The sequence below is a fragment of the Pelobates fuscus genome, chromosome 3, assembly GCF_036172605.1.
Source record: "Pelobates fuscus isolate aPelFus1 chromosome 3, aPelFus1.pri, whole genome shotgun sequence".
NCBI lineage: Eukaryota > Metazoa > Chordata > Amphibia > Anura > Pelobatidae > Pelobates > Pelobates fuscus.
In genome coordinates this window covers 365,216,729-365,234,675 of record NC_086319.1, presented here as the reverse complement: position 1 = coordinate 365,234,675, position 17,947 = coordinate 365,216,729, and the positions used below count along the sequence as shown (strand labels likewise).

Sequence of the window (17,947 nt, the reverse complement as noted above, 5' to 3'; positions counted from 1 at the left end):
GATAGGGACACTAGGGACCGCAGCTTCCAAATTGGTCAGAAAGTCCTGGAACTAAAACCAGTGCACCACGATAAGCTGCAGACCAGCTGGCAAGGTCCCTACAAGGTGGTAGTGCAGGTCTGTGATGTAGTAACTAGTTGCTCCAATGAGAGGGTGAGATGTGTGTGCCCCCTCTTCTAAAGATTTCAGGAGCCTGCTTTTATCTGGTCTCCTGAGAAAGGATACAGGCAGCATCCATAGAGAGTGTACAATTAGAAGAAGGGATAGGAGCCCAGGAAAGGGCTTGGGTTAGGCAGCTGCTGGAAGCTAAGTGGTCTACCTTCTCCACCGAATCAGGTTATGCCACCGTAGCCACACATAAGGTAGAGACCCCAGGACAGGCAGCCCATGTACCGCATCTGTAAGGCAGACCGGAAAGGTATGCGGAAGGAGATCCAAGAAATGCTCCACATGGGAGTGATCAAGGCTTCAGATAGCCCATGAGTTCACCAGTAGTGTGGGTGCTGAAGCGGGTTGCTGTCAGGGTACCTGAAGCCTCTACCTCCGAAAGAGGTAGAGACTTAGTAGTTTACTCCTCCAGCAGGTCGGCTTCCTCCATCCCTCGCGGCTCTCCTAGACGCTCTCACGCCGGCCGCGAGGGATCCGTCTCATTTTATGACGTCACGCACGCTGCCCGACGTCATGACGTCAGTCCGGACCGATCTGTCACTCAAGTGACTGGAAGCCACTCAGGACTCGTCGGAGGCGGGTATACGCACTGTAACCAGGGTATTTAAACCTGTTTCTCCCATTCACTCATTGCCCTGTCGTGGTTCTAGCCTGTCTAGTCACACAGTGCTCTGGCGATTTCAGTTATTCCTTTGGTTCCGACCCGGCTAGTTTGACTTACTCTGTTTCCCTCTGGTATCCTTGACCCGGCTTGTTCCTCGCTTACCTGTCCTCTCGTTCCCTCGACCTCGGCTTGTTTCTGACCATTCTCTTTACTCTCCGTACGTTAGTCCGGCCATTCTAAGGTCCGGTATACGTACCCTGTCCTGTTTGTACTTTGCGTGTTGGATCCCTGTCCCGATCCTGACATTACGACAGGGCCAATGGATCCTGCAGGTACAAACAGTCAGGTTGGTCCCTCTGATTCCAGGTTTGACGCCATGGAACACAGAATGGACCAGATGGCACTAGCACTACAGGCGCTATTATCTCGTGCCAATAACCCACCTGAGGAGATCCGTACTACTTCCATCTCTCCTGTAAGTTCTGGTCTAGAGGTAGCCACTGTAGGTGCCTCTTCCCGTATTACCCCACCTGTACGTTATGGTGGTTCACCGGAGAAGTGTCGTGGTTTTTTGAACCAGATTAGTATCCACTTCGAACTACAACCTCGCTCCTATCCCACAGATAGGGCGAAAGTTGGATTTATTATCACCCTACTCATTGAGAAAGCTCTGAGATGGGCCAACCCACTATGGGAGAATGATAACCCATTGGTATATAATTAAAATGCCTTTGTAGCTGCATTTAGAAGAACTTTTGACCCTCCTGGTAGGAAGGTTAATGCAGCCAGATTACTGTTGCGCCTGAGACAGGAGAACCGAACACTTGTGGATTATGCACTAGAGTTCAGGTCTCTGGCGGCAGAAGTCAAGTGGAATGAGCAGGCTTATATAGATGTATTTTTGAACGGGCTATCAGATATTATCCTTGATGAGGTTGCTACTAGGGAGCTTCCTGAGAATTTAGAGGACTTAATTTCGTTCATTTCTAGTATTGATGAGCGTTTAAGAGAGAGACAGAATACTAGAGAGAGGAACTTCAGACCTGCCTTTAAATTAGCCCCTACATTTCAAAGTCCTGATTCCAATACCTCACTGTATCCTAAACCTATGCAGATAGGCAATACTCGCCTCTCTGAAGAGGAGAGGCAGTACAGGAGAAGGGAGGGTTTATGTATGTATTGTGGAGCCAGAGGTCATTTGCGTCTGAATTGTCCTACTCGCTCGGGAAACGCCCGCACCTAAGTTTCTCTAGAGGACAGGCCTTGGGTGTTTCTATTTTGTCCTCTACGCATAATTATAAAGATCACAGGCTTCTGCTACCAATTTCTTTAACGTGGGAGAAGGGAATGCTAAAGACCATGGCCTTGATAGATTCCGGAGCTGCTGAGAATTTTATCGACCAAGTCTTTGCTACTAAACACACTATCCCATCCCAGTTAAGGGATACACCCTTGGCCGTTGAGGCCATAGATGGTAGACCTTTACTTGAGCCTGTTATCTCTCGTGAGACTATACCCATTAACTTAACTATTGGTATCTTACATGAGGAGAACTTATCACTTATGCTCATTTCATCTCCTTCTGTTCCCATAGTCCTGGGCTACCCATGGTTAAAGAGACATAACCCTATTATCGATTGGGAATTAGGGGAGATAATCTCATGGGGCCAGGGTTGTTAGGAGAGGTGTTTACGCAGGGTGTCTCCATTGGCTATGATTAACACACCAGATAGTTCTACCCAGTCTACAGGGAGACAGATACCTCCTCTGTACATAGACTTGAAAGCAGTGTTCGATAAGAAGAACGCTGATACACTACCCCCACACAGGACCTTTGATTGTAAAATTAATCTTTTGCCCGGCACCATGCCCCCCAGGGGTAATGTATATCCTCTATCCATTAAAGAGAATTCTGTTTTAGAGGAATATATTCAGGAGAATTTAGACAAGGGATTCATTAGGAGATCCTCTTCTCCCGCCGGGGCTGGATTTTTTTTTGTTAAAAAGAAGGATGGCTCACTCAGACCATGTATTGATTACCGAGGTTTGAATAAAATAACCATTAGGAATGCCTATCCGATCCCCTTGATTACCGAGCTCTTTGATCGGCTAAAAGGTTCTAAGATTTTCACCAAGTTGGACCTCAGAGGGGCATATAACTTGGTGAGAATTCAACAAGGTCACGAGTGGAAGACGGCGTTTAATACCCGCTACGGGCATTATGAGTACACGGTCATGCCTTTTGGCCTTTGTAACGCACCGGCAGTATTCCAGGATCTAATTAACGAAGTTCTTAGGGAATTTCAACAGGATTGTGTTATTGTATACCTGGATGACATTCTCATACACTCTAGAGAGATTGAGACCCACCATAGACAAGTCAGAAAGGTATTACACAAACTTCTACAACACGGCTTATACTGCAAATTGGAGAAATGCAGCTTTGACCAGACCCAGATGGATTTTCTTGGATACGTGATTTCTGGGGAAGGCTTTAAGATGGATCCTGACAAACTCCAGTCTATTCTAGATTGGCCATTGCCTAAGGGACTCAAGGCTATCCAGAGGTTTATTGGGTTCTCCAATTATTATAGGCGCTTCATTAAGGGTTACTCTTCTATTATTGCACCTATTACCAATATGACCAAACAAGGGGCTGATACTAAGACTTGGTCTACTGAAGCTCTCGTTGCTTTCAAAAATCTCAAAGAACTTTTTGCTTCTGCTCCAATATTAGTCCATCCTGATACATCCTTGCCGTTCCTACTTGAGGTCGATGCCTCTGAGACAGGAGTAGGTGCCGTTCTCTCACAAAGGTTGGGGGTAGATAAACCGTTACATCCTTGTGTTTTTTTTTCCAAGAAACTTTCTGGGCCTGAGAGCAGGTATGACATCGGAGACAGGGAATTGTTAGCAGTCATTAAAGCCTTGAAAGAGTGGAGACATCTATTGGAGGGCACCTTACATCCGGTTACTATTTTGACGGACCACAAGAACTTGTCCTATATTGGGGAGGCTAAGCGTTTGTCCTCTAGGCAAGCTCGTTGGTCCTTATTCCTGACTCATTTCAATTATGTACTTACTTACAGACCTGGTTCTAAGAACTCTAAGGCCGATGCTTTGTCTCGACAATATGAACCTTTCACTGTATCTGAACCGATTCTTTCTTCTATAGTTCCTAAATGCAAGATTGTTGCTAATACGAATCTCAGGATTCATTCCCCGTTACTGGCCGAGATCATTAAGCTGCAACATCTAGCACCTAAACAGACTCCTGAGGGTCGACATTTCGTTCCTCCTACTCTTCAACTGGAGCTGTTGCAATGTTTCCATAACAGCAAGATGGCGGGACATCCTGGTATCCGCAAGACGTATGCTTTGATTTCTAAAGACTTCTGGTGGCCTGCTTTACGTAAAGATACTAAAGATTTCATCGCTGCGTGTGAAGTGTGTACTAAGACCAAACAACCTCATACGCTCCCAAGTGGATTCCTGCATCCCTTAGAGGTACCAGAGAAACCATGGTCTTGTTTGGCCATGGACTTTATTGTCGATCTACCTATCTCTAAAAAACAGACTGTTATCCTCACCGTGGTTGACAGATTCACCAAGATGGCCCACTTCATTCCCTTGCCTAAACTTCCATCCTCCCAAGAGTTGGCAGAGATATTCGCGAGGGAGATTTTTCGCTTACATGGGATACCTTCCCAAATCGTATCTGACAGAGGGTCCCAATTTGTTTCCCGTTTTTGGAGATCCTTTTGTTCTCAACTAGGTATTAAATTAAATTTCTCTTCTGCCTATCATCCCCAGTCTAACGGAGCTGCTGAACGTACTAACCAAAAGATTGAGCAATATCTACGTTGTTTTGTTTCCGAACACCAGGACGATTGGGTCGGTTTGATTCCTTGGGCGGAGTTCGCGCACAACAATCTCGTTTGTGACTCTACTCATTCAAGCCCCTTCTTCATGAACTATGGCTTTCATCCATCTATTCTTCCCTCGGTTTCTCCTTCCCAAGGTGTACCGTCGGTTGATGTACATGTTGCCAATTTGACGAAGTTGTGGGATCAGACTCGACAAATTCTTCTACACAATTCTATGCTGGTTAAGAAACACGCCGATAAACGTAGAAGGGCGGCTCCGATTTTCGTTCCAGGCGATAGAGTATGGTTAAGCACTAGGAATATTCGGCTTAAAATTCCTTCCATGAAATTCGCTCCTCGATATATTGACCCTTACAGGATCTTGACTCGAATTAACCCAGTGGCGTATCGTCTAGCTCTCCCAGCTGCCTTACGCATCCCTAACTCCTTTCACGTTTTATTGTTGAAACCCCTAGTTTGTAACAGATTCTCCTCCACGATCGCCCCTCCTCGCTCTGTTCAGGTGGAGGGTCAGGAGGAGTATGAGGTTAACTCCATCATTGATTCTCGTATCTCTCGGGGGAGAGTACAATATTTGGTCGACTGGAAGGGATATGGTCCTGAAGAGAGAAGTTGGGTACCACAAGAGGATGTTCATGCTCCTCGCCTTCGCAGGGCGTTTCACTCACGCTTTCCGTCTCGTCCCGGTTCCTTCCGCCCGGTGGGCGTATCTGAGAGGGGGGGTACTGTCAGGGTACCTGAAGCCTCTACCTCCGAAAGAGGTAGAGACTTAGTAGTTTACTCCTCCAGCAGGTCGGCTTCCTCCATCCCTCGCGGCTCTCCTAGACACTCTCACGCCGGCCGCGAGGGATCCGTCTCATTTTATGACGTCACGCACGCTGCCCGACGTCATGACGTCAGTCCGGACCGATCTGTCACTCAAGTGACTGGAAGCCACTCAGGACTCGTCGGAGGCGGGTATACTCACTGTAACCAGGGTATTTAAACCTGTTTCTCCCATTCACTCATTGCCCTGTCGTGGTTCTAGCCTGTCTAGTCACACAGTGCTCTGGCGATTTCATTTATTCCTTTGGTTCCGACCCGGCTAGTTTGACTTACTCTGTTTCCCTCTGGTATCCTTGACCCGGCTTGTTCCTCGCTTACCTGTCCTCTCGTTCCCTCGACCTCGGCTTGTTTCTGACCATTCTCTTTACTCTCCGTACGTTAGTCCGGCCATTCTAAGGTCCGGTATACGTACCCTGTCCTGTTTGTACTTTGCGTGTTGGATCCCTGTCCCGATCCTGACAGTTGCTCAATGACAAGACTGTAACTGATGCTATCCTATGCCCTGGGTAGATGGTCTACTCAGTTGCATTACCATGGTAAGGTATCTGACTACCATAGAACTATGTAAGGACTACTGGCAGATTCCACTGGCCAAGAACAATAACCACGTCGGCCTTTGTCACCTAGTTTGGCATATACCAGTTTAAGGTTATGCCAATCGGGATAAAGAATGCACCAGCTAACTTCCAACACATGGTGGACAGACTCCTTGTTGGCTAGCAGTATTATGTGTGTGTTTAACTGGACAACATTGCGATCTACAGTGCTACCTTGGAAGAACACCTAGCTCACATAGGGACGCTGGTCTAACCTTGAAGCTTGACAAGTGTCACATTGGTATGGCGGAAGCATAATACTTAGAACAAAAAGTAGGGTGTGGGAAACAACAGCCAGAACCTGCTAAGATAGAGGTCATTGCAAATTGGCCCATACCCTGTACCATGACACAGGTTATAGAAGATTTGTCTCCAATTATAGTGCAATCTCCAAACCCCTGATGGACCTAACTAAAACGCATTTCCCCAGACAGGTCCTGTGGTCTTCTGAATGTAAAAATGATTTTCAGGAGCTAAAGAACACCTAAAGAGCTTCTGATCCTAATAAAGGCTTTATTGTGCACACAGACGTCTTGATGTTTGAAATGGGAGCTCTTCTAAGTCAGTCCGGGAAGATGGTTGAACACACCCCATGGCTACATCAGCAGAAAACTGTTACCTTGGGAGGTGAGCTATGCCACTGTGGAAAAAAATAGTGCCTGGCTTTGGTCTAGACACTGAAGAAGTTGACCGCATATCTTTATGGATGCCCCTTCACTCTCATAACGGAGCATAACCCATTGAGGTGGCTGAACCGGGTAGTGGGGAACAATGTTCAGCTACTGCAGTGGAGTCTATCCCTACAGCTTAATGACTACATGGGAGAGCAGACGGGCTATCCAAGCAGACAAAACTTGTGAAATAATGGTTAAACTCCTGGGTATCCCCAATCTGATTCATGAAGATTAGGCTGTGTCTGCCGGAAGAAACTATCAAATGAGGAGCAGTGTTACAGTCCACCCCAATCAAGATGACACCCCAATCAAGAAGCTCCTTTCTTTAGGTACAGCGTGCCCGACCGGGAGCTACCCAGAATCCACATCAAACTGTGTATTGGATCGCGAGTGACTCCAGGACCATCAAATAGGGCGCTATTTAGAAGGGAAATTGGGGAGGTGACTAGGTATCCAAGGACACCAAGGGCTCAATGAAACTCCCTGTCTTGGAGCAACAAGAAGCCAACATCTATGACAGGGACTTTCCATTCAACAGACTTGAACTCAGCGCTGAATCGGAGAATAATTGTTGCCCGATCAAGCTTCCCCTAAAGATCACTAAGGCTAGACATCTCTGATTAGGGCACTATTTGAACAGGTTGCACCTCATGATGAGAGCTTTCCAGGGACATAAACTGTTTAGGGAAAGTCTGTACCTCCATCCCATTTCCAGCTTAGAGTACACCCATGCGCACTAAGCCAGTCAGACAATGCCCCAAGCAAATGCTTATCTAAACCCTTTTCTATGAGAACCATTTGACTAGACCTCGCAAGCGAAGCTGGGACTTTGACAAAATTGTGCTAACTAGGCATTGGACAAAAGGTACGTTTATACTTTATTTAAAGGGTTTTATAGGTGAATGAATAAAATGATTTCATCTAAAATGGTTGGGTCAGTGTGTGGTGTAGCTATGAGTAAAGAGAAGTCGTGTGGCACTCTGCTCTGGCCCCTGCCCTGCAAGGATATACAGCTAGAGACATGACGCTACCAAAATTATGGGGCATCGCTTCTAGCTGCATCGAATCTAAGTGGCCGCACCCGGGGAGGTTAACATGGGTGTTCAAGGATTCTCTTGGTGCACCTGTTGGTGGCATCAGATTCAGGTGCTTTGGAATTTGGGGAAATTCTGGAGAATTAGTCATTTTTAGTGAATACACACCAAATATGAGCACGTTGACATTATAACGTCTTTAAGCATTTACACTTATGGGACACAGGCTGTAAGTGGAAGCAAAGATTTCAGAAAGCACTTCTAAAGTCATAGAAAGCACATGCTGACCAGGTTACACGTGTAGCAGCTTGTCCTGGCAAGGACTTGTAGTGAGGATGGTTGTGTTTTATTGTGGGATACAAGAAATTCAAAGCCTGCTACTCGGATCAACTTTGTTTGCCTCTGTCATCTTTCCTTCCTCAATTACATGGAATCTGGACAAGGACAATAATTTTGTTTGTGGTGATAAAAATGGAAATATTTTCAGTGTTAACCTGGAAAGCCCAGATTCCGCCCAGACTCCAACTATTCATTCCCAAGCCATCATAGCACAAGAGTTCTCGCAGCACAGCACTCCTTTCTTGGCCTCTGTGAGTGAAGACTGTTCTGTGGTGGTACTTGACTCCAGTTCTACAGAAATCTTCAGGGACCAATCTCAGAGATTTTGTGACTGGTGTGGCATGGTCACCCCTCCATCAATCAAGCTTCACTACTGTTGGCTGAGACCACAAAGTGCTTCAGCACAGACTCCCCGGAGAGACTAGTCTCAAGTCCCCTCCCGAAAAGGATGAGCCAGATTAATGCAGGAAAAGATCGGACTGATGATATTAGGATAGAAGGTGTAGACCAGTGTCATGCCCATCGGACTGATGATATTAGGATAGAAGGTGTAGACCAGTGTCAGGCCCAACCTTGGTATTTCCTCTGCCAACTAACAATTAACGGTCTATTCCTTCACTATTTTTAATCACTTTGGTCACACAAGAGTTGAGTTATCTCCAATACATTTTCTATCAAACGTTCACCTTGACAATGAATAGTCAATGATGATTATGCGTGATATTTCTTGAAAATAAATGGATAAACCCTTGTATGAAAAAGGATTTTTAAAGGAAAGTATTATATCAATGGAAGCTTTCACGTCATATGACTGAGTTTAACTCATTGCCAGGAAGCACCTCAATTGGACTAGGTTGTTTGCTGCCTACTTTTGGGAATAAGCCCTAGCACAGGGGTTCCCAACCCAGTCCTCAAGTACCCCCTACCAGTTCAGGATTTAGGGGTTACCCTGTTGTGTCTAAAGTGTATTATTTAGGCTATTAGGGGGTACTTGAGGACTGGGTTGGGAACCAGTGCCCTAGCAGGTCAATATTAACCCCTTAAGGACCAAACTTCTGGAATAAAAGGGAATCATGACATGTCACACATGTCATGTGTCCTTAAGGGGTTAAAGGGACACTATAGTCACCAAAACAAGTTTAGCTTAATGAAGTAGTTTTGGTGTACAGATCATGCCTCTGCAGTCTCACTGCTCAATTCACTGTCATTAAGGAGTTAAATCACTTTTGTTTCGGTTTATGAAGCCGTGGCTGTGACTGACGCAGGAGATACAAAATACTAATGTAAACAGAATTTTTAGTAAAGGAAGTGTAAACATTAGATGACTTTTACAGGAAGTAGGGCTGCATAAACAAAGTGATTTAACTACTAAATGGCAGAAAATTGAGCATTAAGCTAAACTTGTCTTGGTCACTATAGTGTCCCCTTAAACATAAATGACAGAGCAAAATGACTTCTGGCTATTTATTTCTGAAAATTATTTCTACATTGAGAGTCAAAGGTTGAAAACATTAGGCCAAAGTGACTAAGTTTGAGACTTTTTTTTTTCAAATTAGGCTACTTTGGCCTGAAAGTTGCAAGTCCCTGGACAATTAATTATTTAGTTACTTAGCTGATATAGTGGTTTTATTAAGGGTATAATTTATATAGCACACATTCATTCTGCAGCACTTTACAGTTGTCCAAAAAGGATTTAGAATAGCAACACAAAAAATGACAACTGGATGGAAATAAAGAGGGCCCACAACTCCCTGTTTAATTAATTAATCCAATATATTAGAATATGATCAGAAAAAAAAATACTCATTGATTTTCTCCCAAAACTGAAACCACCATTACAAATACATGATCATTAAGGATACAATGTTAACAGCTTGACTACCAGGGGATGGATAGTGCATCATTTGCTAAACCACCTGACACTACAAGAATTGTATTGCCTCCAGTACTTGTCTGATTCGACCTGTTTGCTGTCATCTCCTAAAGATACAATGTAACCAGACTCTGTAGCAGCAATCATTGTGTTGGTGTGAAAGTTTTGATGAAGGAAGGAGGATTCAATGCTAATACTGCCATAGAGGAGGAGCTCTAATACAAGCGTCTGGTAGCAGGGACTGTGCAGTCAGACTCTCCTACCCTGAGCTAGGGCTAAGGATCCTAACCCAGGTCTGCAGTGCCAATGGCAAATAAGCATCAAAATAAAGGGGTGACCTTGCAGTGGGCATTTTTGTATCTCTGAATTTTGCAACATTCTAACTAAATCCCTGCTAAAATCTACTGCATGATCTCTATAGTCTAGGCTAGGGTCCTTGTAAGCTTACCCAGTGCATTATGGGAGCTGTAGTTCTCTGTGAAATGTAACTGCAATACATGATGTGCTATGTACTTCAGGGTGATGATGATCAATATTTGCAAGGCTTGGGGCTATGTGGTCTTGTGGCCATCTGCATAGTTGTCAATGTAACGGAGCGAATTGGGTGACCATGTGTTTAGTAAATATATGTATAATCTTCTTGCTTGATCTGGTTGATTTTTTTTTCTTTGCAATGCATTATGGGGCGTAGAGCCCAGAACTGGTGCTGTAAGTTTAAATAGCATTGCTACATAGTAATTGTAGTTTTAAAGCATTCTATATAACTGGATTATGCAATGCATTAAGAAAACCACTGGGTTTGTGCATTTTTTTCCAAAGCATTACATCACTGTCAGCTAAGCTCTAACACTTCCAACTGTTGTTGACTACATATCCCATGATGCTTTGCTAATTTTTTTTAAAAAAAATTTCTACATCCTTTAAGTTTCCTGCCTGCCTGGTGCTTACACTATAGTAGACCTTTATTTGCTAGACAATCGGTTACCATGATGACCTGTATTTAAATTTTTCATGTGTTACTTTTAGATCATAGATTGAACTGCAAACAATACACAGCACCTTTTGCAAGCACAGATCAGCCCTGATTATTTTAGTGGGAGTATGCAGCATTCACATACCCCCTCCCCAACCAAGGATGATGTCAGTAGCAAAGGAGGGGGCATGGTGAGCCTCACACTTCTGTCTGTATATGGTAGGAAGGTGTGATCAAGATTTAAACATACCCCCTCCTTCCCTTGCACACCCATTCTCCTCCTTCAATAGGGGCAGGTCCTAAATTAGGAGTCTGGAGGAAAAAAAAAAAAATATAGTGGGAGTGTATTTATCCGGGAGTCCCTGACTTGGTGTGGACGTATATTTATTTTTGGAAGGTATGTGGGTTTTGTTTATTTGAAATAATGCAGATATCTGTTCTTTAGGGGGTTGATCCTGCATTCTTTTTGCAAAGAGGGGCAAATGCAGAGCATTCTATCTGGATATTTTATTTCTTCTTAGGAAGAGGGGGCGGGCATTGGCTTTACATGCTGAAAAGAGAGGATGTGGACGGCTCTACATTGACCCCCCTCAAAAAATATAGATTTCACTTTCTCTCCCAGAGAAGCCCTGGGGAGGGGGTGGGAAGGTAAAATGCCCCAGGAGTAGAGCTCTTGGCAATGTAACTATATAGGAGATCCATGCCCATTGCCACATGCAGGAGTCTTATTTTTCTTCCGTGTCTATATGAAAAACCATCAAGGATGTGGATTTTTCCTGGTGGCCCTTTAATAGGTGAAATGTCTGGGGCCAGGAACTGATTGTCTGATGGCTTTACATAGCACTGGCAATGAACGGGTTAAACTTTTGTATGCAGCCTCCCCACCGACCCTTTTAGGACAGGGATGTCGAAGTACCCCCTCACTATCCATGTTTGGACTACTAGGACTCCCTATGTCTGGGAGAGGGTGATGGGAGTTACAGTCCCCTCCCCCTTCCAGGAGAAGCTGTGTGCACTGGGCCATTATGTGCCATGTGGATAGGCAGAATGGACCTCTAACGATGGGAATAAAGTGCCAGCGATGGGGTGCTTCAACCCTCCATACAGGGCATGTCTCCGGTTAATCCCTTTGCTGGGGGCTGGGCATTACTTTTTAACCCTTTAAATGCTAGTAATTCCTTGCTGGAAGTGAAATGATCCATACAAGTCCAATGAGGATGCTATGAGCAGGGGTGGGGGAGAGGATTTACTAGCCACCATGGCAAGTCATCTTTCCCCAGCAGCCCCTGGGATCAGTACACTGGCTGGATGGGTCTTCCTGGTCGGGTGTTTTGAGGAGGGGGCTGGGTGTTTTTGTGTGCATGGTTGCTGGGGGAAAAGGGGCAGACATGGGACTACAGAAAGCATTTTCTATTGGGGGAGGTCCATCCAAAACCATGAATATCCTGTATAGTGCAGTGCACACTTACAGCTAATACAGGACACTCAGCATGATGTGCTCCCCTGTAGTATATAGAATTCAATGCTGCTAGCCAGCTGGGCTCCTTAGAGACTGCTCTCTCTCCGGTCCATTGAATCCCCTCCTGCAGGGTATGAATGCCACAGGGACAGGGCAGAGAGATGTGCCCAGGAAAACATGGTGGATCCCTAATCCAAGGTAGCCTTGTCCTCCAGTGATGGCTGACCTGGGGGGGCAGGTTTTACACTGTCTTCCCACCCTCCAGCCCATGTTTATCTGACTACATCTCCCACAATGCTCAGCCAGCCATATAGTGTTTTTTTCAGAGGTTTCCCTCCCCAGGCCCTCTGATAATGGTTTTAATAGCTCCCTATGGCAGGTTTTACAGTGCCTTCCCACCCTCCAGCCCATGTTTAGCTGTGAAGCTGGTAATCCCCAATTAAATGACACAGTCCGGCTAAAAACGAGTTACTCCAGTCACCCAGCTCATTGATGGTTTGTACTGAAGGCGCCATTGGTTTAACCCTACAAACAGCAGTGAGTGCCGCGCTGGGGAATCATATGGCTGCACAGGCCCTCTCTCTCCCTCGCCTTGTGCAGCAGCTGTTTACAAGCAATGCCCCCCTCCCCGCGCTCTTGGCGTAACACTGATCTGCTACTATACAACGATGCTACACTAATGGCGTACTTAGAGTACTGAATACCACCGCCTACGTGCTTTGACTTCACTCCCCTCAAACCCCGCCCCCTTGCGGCGCTATTGGTCCCGTTATAACCACGCCCAATCAGTGCATTGATTGGTTCAACTTGTAGAACCTCCTCCTCTTGCTGGCATCTAGTTCTACACCCCTTGGGTTCCCTTCCGTGTTGGGCGTGTTTATGCAGCGAGGGGCGTGGTTTCTATGACAGGCGGTCTGTTTTTTTCCTTCGGAAGCGGAAGTACATGTTAACGGAGCGATTTGATTGGCTGCGCGCATGTGTAGAGTCCACCCTTTTAAATACCCGGAAGTGCAGTCCAATGGCGTGCTAGGGAATTCAATAGGGGCGGGGCTTGCGAAAACTGGGGCTAGGCTAGGAACAAAGAGGCAACGCTAGTCCTTCAGTAGTGGCAGTGAGGGCAGAGTGCCTGTGTGCGCAGGGCTCTGCTATGGTTGCAAATGTACTATTTCTGGATATGACACATATTGAGTGACATGTGGAATAAACTGGTACTACTGTTGAAGTGACATGTGTAGGATTAAAAACAAAATAATAATAAAAATGGTTTATTCTCTAAACATTGAATTGTGGTGAATTAAATTGCAAATGCCAAAGTTTAGGTTAAAAATAACCAAGTATCTGTGTTTGGAGAATTAATTATTTAGCCTAAATTTTAATGTTTTAGAAAAAAAATTTCCACTACGATTTGGCGTTTAGTAAATGAATCTCACGGAGTTGGGGAAAAAAATGTCTCTGTTTTGGTATGTTGGACTTACAATTTCAGTTGTTAAATCTCCATAATTACTGGATTAGCTGCCTATTCACTCACATGATAATTGTATATTGGATGGCAAAATTTTGGCAGAGTGCAGACAGTTTGGCAATTTTGGGCTAAATTTTGCAGTTCAACTTCAAATTGCCCATTATACGCTGCTTAGTGAATAAGGTCTGGAAACATGGATTAACTACTTACTACTACAATATATTGTGTACAAGCTGTTGTGGACCAAGAGAAAATGGCTCGGAATATAATCCACAAACTTTATATATCATTAGATCATATAAAGGACAATAAGAACCATTGGTTTAGTCTGGCAAAGTATCAAGGGGTTGTAGTTCCACAACATCTGGGCATCTAACTTTTGGGCATCTAACTTTTTGCTCCTAAACTTCAGGATCAACTAATTAACTTTCTAAAGTAGACCACAAAATGTTAAGAAATGTTGTTTTGGAAAATGGCCTGTTAAGTACCTTAAAATAGCTTCTGTTTTTGATGCAAATGATTTCCATATCTTGTACTAGGGTAATACACACTGATGCAAATGTGCTATATATTGCCCCGATCAGAAAATAGCACCTGAGGTTACATTCCACAATGGGATTCCAGTAAGTATGTTCTCTGCTTTTATCTTTATTTCAAACGTTCCAGGCTTTCTTGGACCTGTCACATCTCTGGATTTGTGACGAAATGCAAAAATCTTAATGCCAGGTTAACTTTACTTCCTTAAGTTGACCTCAATAGCCTGCAGTTATCTTCAGACATACTTCCACCTCCACACCATTGTGATGGTTGATGAAAGAGACAGATGTGGGCCTTTGCATTTGGTCTTAAAGTTAGCTCTAATGTTGGCATTTTATTGTCACTTACGGTAATCACTTTTTTTTTTTTTTTATAACACTTGTATTTTGCATTAAATTTATTGTATATTGTAATGTTCATGTTGGCGAGAAAACATTAAAGTAAATGTGTATTGTGTAGTTACCAGCCTGTTTTAGGACTTCTAGTATTGGCATGTAATTGATACTGAAATTCAAATGATTATCATGGAGATGTCAAAGATCTACAGATCTGATCCATATGTTGGAAAAAATGAAGCTATGCAAATATTACATGGTCACACTTTCTGTTTCGCTCAGTTTACACCAAATGTGTGATTTAATTTAAAAATCCTGTGATAGTGCAATTTAAATCCTAGCAATAAACTTGTGCCATTGTTGCACTTACAATCTACACTCCAAAAGCCAAATTTATTACACTTATCCGAGAAACAGTGGTTAAACAGACTAACTGTTTTGGATATTGAAAAAAAAAAACCCAAAACTTTTTAAATGGAATGTTAAGTGGTGTATTTTTATAATGACAAATTGCATTACAAATGCCATTTCTCATGAATGGATTCCACTACCAAGATACTTATATGCTCAATCAGGATACAGACATATAAGAAGAGACCATCGGCAGATCTAGATCAAGAGAAGGGTGAGGATATATTTTGTTATTACAAGGTAGTGTGTTAAAGGAACTGTTATTCATAAAATCCATGTGGATTGTCAAGATGAATGTCAAAATGCTGCAGTATTAATGCATTTTTTACTCTAAAACCAATGCATGTTTCTCTATCAACGTCAAATGATGGGCCATTATTATTTAATGTTTTGGGGCGAAGATATAAAATTCACTTTGACTTCTGCCCTGCTGTACTTTTACTCCTGATTGTAGCAAGTGAGTATCTGAATGGCGTCATTTAGGCAAAAATATCGGCGTTAAAGAAACTTTGCAAAACCCACTATGTTTGCTCACATTTTTTATTCTTGTTTAAAAAAAATGTGCTGCCATTCACCGTTTATTGAATAACCCTGGCTGCATAGAAGAGCTGAGGCAATGTTTATTGAATTATTTCAGCCTGTGAAATTATAAATTAATAATAGGTTACTGGGTACAGTATACAGTCCCTTCCTGGGTATATTTGCTCTGTGAGGGGCCATGTGCCACCTCCTGTGTCCCTAGATCACCCTGGCCATGTTGTCCCTGCTCTGCCAGTCTGTGAAGCCCATTGAAGGTTGTTGTAATCCCCCTCATGTAATGTCTGTGTGTTCCTGTTGCCCTTCTTCCCCCAAGTTGTTCTCCTCCCCTGTCCCCGGCTATGCTCAGCCCCAGTCTTCTCCCTCTCAGTATGTAAACATGACACCAGTGGGAGGAGCTACCATTGGAGAGGCGTGGTTTGGTAGCAGCCTACTTCCCTGATGCCAGCCAATCGGATGTAAAGGGGGCGGTACCTTTTTTTCCCCCCCTCCTCTCTCTCTCGCTACAGTGTGCGGGGCTTTCTCCCTTTCATTCCATTGACGGCCATTTTCCGCTCGCGCCTGCCTTGCGAGAGCTCCGGGCAGAGGGGGCGTGGCCTGCAGGGTTCTATTCCTTTCGTTGCTACGCCCCCAGGACGCTTTACCTCGAAGCCCATTGGCTGCCGGCCTTGATAGGCGACGTTCTGCAGCCAATGGGATGTCGCGTACGGTGGCGCCCGACGCGGGGTGTTGGAGGCGGGATTTCCCCGGTGACAGAGGAGCGGACTGGCGGTGACCGGAGCTGGCCGTGAATGCTCCTTCCCGGGGTAAGGCAGCGGGATACCCGGCCGCATGGCTAGTTAGCGGGTGAGGAGCCGCGCTGTGGGGCATGCTGGGGGGATGCCGGTACCGCGCTGTGTGCTATGGGGGGGGGGATGCCGGTACCGGGCTGTGTGCTATGGGGGGGGGGGTATGCCGGTACCGGGCTGTGTGCTATGGGGGGGGGGGGATGCCGGTACCGGGCTGTGTGCTATGGGGGGGGGGGGATGCCGGTACCGGGCTGTGTGCTATGGGGCGGGATACCGGTACCGGGCTGTGTGCTATGGGGGGGGGGGGATGCCGGTACCGGGCTGTGTGCTATGGGGGGGGGGATACCGGTACCGGGCTATGGAGGGGTACCGGGACGGGGGAGGTCGCGCTGTGTGCCATGGGTGGTGGGGGGGGGGGGGATGCGCTGTGTGCTATTGGGGGGGGTGTACTGGGGGGGGGGGGGCGCTGTGTGCTATGGGGGAATGCCGCTACCGGGCTTGGGGGGGGGTACCGGGACTGGGGGGGTGGTGTGCTGAGGGGGGGTGCCGGTACTGGGGGGGGGGGGGGGCGCTGTGTGCTATGGGGGAATGCCGCTACCGGGCTTGGGGGGGGGGGGGGGGTGCTGTGTGCTATGGGGGAATGCCGCTACCGGGCTTGGGGGGGGGGGGGGTGCTGTGTGCTATGGGGGAATGCCGCTACCGGGCTTGGGGGGGGGGGGGTGCTGTGTGCTATGGGGGAATGCCGCTACCGGGCTTGGGGGGGGGGGGGGTGCTGTGTGCTATGGGGGAATGCCGCTACCGGGCTGGGGGGCGGAGACAAGCTCTCACCGGGGCTTGGCAAGAGGGCTATCTGGGGCAGAGCTGAGGGCAGTTACAGCACAGCTGGCGAGAACTGGTGGAGGAGCAGGGGCCACAGGGTGGGCATGGTGCCGCACTGAGTGAGCTGACTGACGGGGCACAAGGCTGACCGGGTGGGCATGCATTGAGCTGGCTGATAAGGCGCATGGTAGGGGCACCGGGTGGCCATGGTGGGCCAGTGAGCAGGCGGATGGGCATGGGGAAGTGTGGGAGAATAAGGGACGCGGTGGTTATGGTTGAGGCTACAGGTGGTATGGTGAGGCAGTATGAAGGTTTAAGGGTCGCGCGGTGGTTATGGTGGAGGTGCTGAGGTCACTAGTGGGATGGTGGGCAGTGTGAAATTATGTGCAGGGACCACAGGGTGGGCATGGTGGGGCAGGGGACACGGTGGGCATGGAGAGGCAGTATGCAGAGGGACCACCAGTTTGGCATGGGGGTGCTGGGGCCCCTTGAAAATAAATATTGAGGTACAGTGGCCCTTAGAAGGGCACGATGGGTGTTTTGGAGGTGCAGAAACTCAGGAAGGGCATTGTATGTCAGTGTGTAATGGTATGATGCGGGTGCATAAGCCACAAGTGCTATATCTA

At 46.2% G+C, this 17,947-nt stretch overlaps 1 protein-coding gene across 5 annotated transcripts in view; it reads left to right on the top strand.

The window, feature by feature from the left end:
* Positions 1–11,275: 11,275 nt before the first annotated feature.
* The window catches only part of SIN3A (SIN3 transcription regulator family member A), a 49,090-nt gene continuing 42,418 nt past the window's right edge, over positions 11,276–17,947 (top strand). For 2 of the 5 annotated variants that reach the window (XM_063449321.1, XM_063449316.1), the window contains exon 1: positions 11,276–11,370. The gene's annotated coding sequence lies outside the window, so the exon portion shown is untranslated. Of the gene's footprint in view, positions 11,371–14,433; positions 14,518–16,293; positions 16,561–17,947 lie in introns of those variants that run through there. The other 3 variants (XM_063449318.1, XM_063449320.1, XM_063449317.1) reach the window with 3 other exon arrangements.